Genomic DNA, 4882 nt, shown 5'->3' with positions numbered 1-4882 from the left:
GACTTATCGGGTCTTCGTTGGAATTACCGTCGCTGGCATTGTAAACTCCAGATGACCTTGTGATTCCTTCGTCGGGCACTGGTAAAGGGTGGCGATGATGCGTTCTATAATAGAAATACCCGTCGTAGCGTTTCTTCCGAGTCAACCCGCTCACGAAACTCTCTCTCGTCGTGGAATCCCCGCGTCGGAGAGTAAAACGCGAATTCATACTATGAAAACTTACGTCTCTCGACGATGGGACGATCCACGCGAAGAGTTGTTTACGTGCACGCGTATGGTGCGATTGCGTCGATTCGCTTTTCTGTACGGGGAGAAATAGAACGTTGAGTTGACTTATCGGGTCTTCGTTGGAATTACCGTCGCTGGCATTGTAAACTCCAGATGACCTTGTGATTCCTTCGTCGGGCACTGGTAAAGGGTGGCGATGATGCGTTCTATAATAGAAATACCCGTCGTAGCGTTTCTTCCGAGTCAACCCGCTCACGAAACTCTCTCTCGTCGTGGAATCCCCGCGTCGGAGAGTAAAACGCGAATTCATACTATGAAAACTTACGTCTCTCGACGATGGGACGATCCACGCGAAGAGTTGTTTACGTGCACGCGTATGGTGCGATTGCGTCGATTCGCTTTTCTGTACGGGGAGAAATAGAACGTTGAGTTGACTTATCGGGTCTTCGTTGGAATTACCGTCGCTGGCATTGTAAACTCCAGATGACCTTGTGATTCCTTCGTCGGGCACTGGTAAAGGGTGGCGATGATGCGTTCTATAATAGAAATACCCGTCGTAGCGTTTCTTCCGAGTCAACCCGCTCACGAAACTCTCTCTCGTCGTGGAATCCCCGCGTCGGAGGGTAAAACGCGATATATAATAGTATATGCCAGTGGTTCGCGCGCGTCGTCTCTGAGATACGCGGTCGACAGAGTTCCGAAAACACGTGATGTGCCACGATTTCCGTGCGTCTTACATCTTTCGACGATGGGACGATCCACGCGAAGAGAACGTTCGTGCTTGCGTGAGGTGCAACAGCGTCGATTCGCTTTTCTGTACGGGGAGAAATAGAACGTTGAGTTGACTTATCGGGTCTTCGTTGGAATTACCGTCGCTGGCATTGTAAACTCCAGATGACCTTGTGATTCCTTCGTCGGGCACTGGTAAAGGGTGGCGATGATTCGTTCTATAATAGTAATACCCGTCGTAGCGTTTCGACCGATGTCACCCGCCACGAATGTCTCTCTCGACGTGGAAACCCCGCGCCGAAGAGTAAACGCGAAGGCTTACCATACGAAAGAAAACGGTATTATACGCCTGTGGTATGTGCGTCTCGGCTCTGTGATACGCGATCGGCAGAGTTACAAAAAAACGTTGATGGGCCACGATTTCCGTGCGTCTTACATCTTTCGACGATGGGACGATCCACGCGAAGAGTAGTTACGTGCTCGCGCGAGGTGCGATAGCGTCGATTCGCTTTTCTGTACGGGGAGAAATAGAACGATGAGTTGACTTATCGGGTCTTCGTTGGAATTACCGTCGCTGGCATTGTAAACTCCAGATGACCTTGTGATTCCTTCGTCGGGCACTGGTAAAGGGTGGCGATGATTCGTTCTATAATAGAAATACCCGTCGTAGCGATTCGGCCGAGACACCCGCCACGAAACTCTCTCTCGTCGTGGAATCCCCATGTCGGAGAGTAAAACGCGAAGGCTAACTATATAAGAAACATATAGTATTATTTATGCCTGTGGTTCTCCGTTTGTCCTACTCTCAGATACGCGACTCGGAGAGTTACGAATAATCGTGATGGACCACGATTTCTGTACGTCTTACATCTTTCGACGATGGGACGATCCACGCGAAGAGATCATTCCTGCTTGCGTGAGGTGCGATAGCGCCGATTCGCTTTTCTGTACGGGGAGAAATAGAACGATGAGTTGACTTATCGGGTCTTCGTTGGAATTACCGTCGCTGGCATTGTAAACTCCAGATGACCTTGTGATTCCTTCGTCGGGCACTGGTAAAGGGTGGCGATGATTCGTTCTATAATAGAAATACCCGTCGTAGCGATTCGGCCGTGTCACCCGCCACGAAAATCTCTCTCGTCGTGGAATCCCCGCGTCGTAGAGTAAACGCGAAGGCTTGCTATAGAAGACTATAGTTTATACGCCTGTGGTTCACCGGTTGCCTGCTCTCCGGGGTACGCGATCGCGCAGGAGTTACGGAAGAACTTGATGGGCCACGATCTCCAAGCGGCTATATCTTTCGACGATGGGACGATTCACGCGAAGAGAACGTTCGTGCATGCGTGAGGTGCGATAGCGTTGATTCGCTTGTCTGTACGGGGAGAAATAGAACGATGAGTTGACTTATCGGGTCTTCGTTGGAATTACCGTCGCTGGCATTGTAAACTCCAGATGACCTTGTGATTCCTTCGTCGGGCACTGGTAAAGGGTGGCGATGATTCGTTCTATAATAGAAATACCCGTCGTAGCGTTTCGACCGATGTCACCCGCCACGAAATTCTCTCTCGTCGTGGAATCCCCGCGTCGGAGAGTAACCGCCGAAGGCTTGCTATAGAAGACTATAGTTTATACGCCTGTGGTTCACCGGTTGCCGGCTCTCCGGGGCACGCGATCGCGCGAAGGTTACGGAGGGACGTGAAGCGCCCGAGCAATGAAACGTCCGCAGGAGGAAACGAGCAACCGCCGAACATTGTTTCGCGACGTTTCCATAATGTATTGTCGTTTCGCTCGCATCCCGCTTCTTTCCCCTAGTTTCCTCGACGCGTAGTTTCGCAGCCTTAGTGGACGAATCATTCTCGATTCGAGGAAAGATATGCAGTGGGGCGTGCAATGAGCCCGCCAGAGACCACGATCTCCAATGCGTCTTTACATCTTTCGACGATGGGATGATCCACGCGAAGAGAACGTTCGTGCTTGCGCGAGGTGCGTTAGCGTCGATTCGCTTTTCTGTACGGGGAGAAATAGAACGATGAGTTGACTTATCGGGTCTTCGTTGGAATTACCGTCGCTGGCATTGTAAACTCCAGATGACCTTGTGATTCCTTCGTCGGGCACTGGTAAAGGGTGGCGATGATTCGTTCTATAATAGAAATACCCGTCGTAGCGATTCGGCCGAGTCACCCGCCACGAAACTGTCTCTCTTTCGTCGTGGAAACCCCGCGTCGGAGAGTAAAACGCGCGAAGGCTGTGACTGTAACATATATATATACAGTATACAATGCCTGTGGTTTTTGCGCGTGTCGGCTCTTCGGTATACGCGATCGGCCAGAGTTACGGAGGGACGGTGAAGCGCACGAGAAATTGAAACGGCCGCACGATTGGAACCGAGCAACCGTCGAACATTGTTTCGCGACGTTTCCATAATGCGTTTTCGTTTCGCTCGCATACCGCTTCTTTTCCCCTAGTCTCTGAGACGCGTTTTCGAGCCGTTCTTCTACTATCGATTCTCGTAGAGAGAAGGGACCGGGTAGTCTGGAAGTGGAACCCGCATCTTGCGTGTACCGTACACGGAATTGAGAGGACCGGCCGTGAAGCTCGTTTTAAAGCCGTGCGTCTGACACCCAACTCTTGCGCGCCAATTTCGCGGCAAGAGATAATATGGGACGAATGACCGGCAAAGAGCCAGCTGTGAAGTCTGTTTTTTTAATCGAATCCGTGGACGTGTGTATGCCGTAGCGTCGCTCGTCGTGTTCGTTCATGGTCGTTCCGAGAGAAAGAACGAAAGCGGTAACGAAGGGACCGGCCGTGAAGCTCGTTTTAAAGCCGCGCGTCTGACACCCAACTCTTGCGCGCCAATTTCGCGGCAAGAGATAACATGGGACGAATGACCGGCAAAGAGCCAGCTGTGAAGTCTTTTTTCATTATTTGCTTTCAATCGATCGATCGGTACGATTCGTGCAACGTTTCGCGCGATGCGACGCGAAAACATGCGCGCAACAATAGATGCGTCTGATCGGAAGAACGCGAGGGTCGACTGCACGCGATGGATTCAGTATCGGGTAGGATACAAAATATATCCCCGTCGTTTCCACGCGTGCGAGTCTTCTGCGTCTTTCGCGGGTTTTTGAATGCACTATACGCCCGGAACGTCGAGAAATATATACATATTACTTGAACGTTTTTCGTCTCGAAAGGCTTCGGTGTCGTCTCCAAGGCGACGCCTGAATCTCCTTCGCGCGCTGGTCGGAGATTCAGGTATCAACTTTTATCTTCTCTTTGAAAGAAGAGAGATATTAGGTCGAACAAATGAGAATAAAATTATATATGTGAAATATAAAATTTATACGATTACCCTGAACGGTGGATCACTTGGCTCGTGGGTCGATGAAGAACGCAGCTAATTGCGCGTCAACGTGTGAACTGCAGGACACATGAACATCGACATTTCGAACGCACATTGCGGTCCACGGATACAATTCCTGGACCACGCCTGGCTGAGGGTCGTTTACGTACCATACACTGCTTGCGTAGCTCTGTCAAATCCCCGCCGTCGTTCACCTCTTCGGATCGAACGTTTTTTTACCGAAGGGCGCAAAGAACGTTTCTGAGTCGGGTTAAGAGAAGGATGCTACGTACGAGCGAACGATGGGTGTCTCGTCGGCGTTTGTCGCGGACACGCGAAAATTCTGTGAATTTCACGGACAGTGTACGTTCTAGTTGTTGCAAAACGATCGGAATCGTTTGTATGGACTCGCGTGAGTGTTCGCGGCGTCGTGCGTCGTTCAATTACGACCGCCCGCGGATACCGCTCCACTGCGATATGGATCTGAGCGACAACTTTTTCGGCTGTTCGTGAGATGAACGGTTTCGTGTGTTTAGAAAAATTTTTTTTCCCGCGCTCCCGACGTCACCTGAAATGATGCGT

At 50.7% G+C, this 4882-nt stretch overlaps 1 non-coding gene across 1 annotated transcript; it reads left to right on the top strand.

Annotated features, from left to right (window-relative positions):
* The first annotated feature begins 4306 nt into the window (after positions 1-4306).
* On the top strand, positions 4307-4461 carry LOC143176262 (5.8S ribosomal RNA). Its single transcript, XR_013000837.1, has one exon. It is a non-coding gene; the product is annotated as a 5.8S ribosomal RNA (ribosomal RNA).
* Positions 4462-4882: the final 421 nt, after the last annotated feature.

This window comes from Nomia melanderi, unplaced genomic scaffold (genome assembly GCF_051020985.1).
Source record: "Nomia melanderi isolate GNS246 unplaced genomic scaffold, iyNomMela1 scaffold0457, whole genome shotgun sequence".
NCBI lineage: Eukaryota > Metazoa > Arthropoda > Insecta > Hymenoptera > Halictidae > Nomia > Nomia melanderi.
The sequence above is the reverse complement of the archived record's forward strand: the minus strand, read 5'-3'. Positions and strand labels throughout refer to the sequence as shown.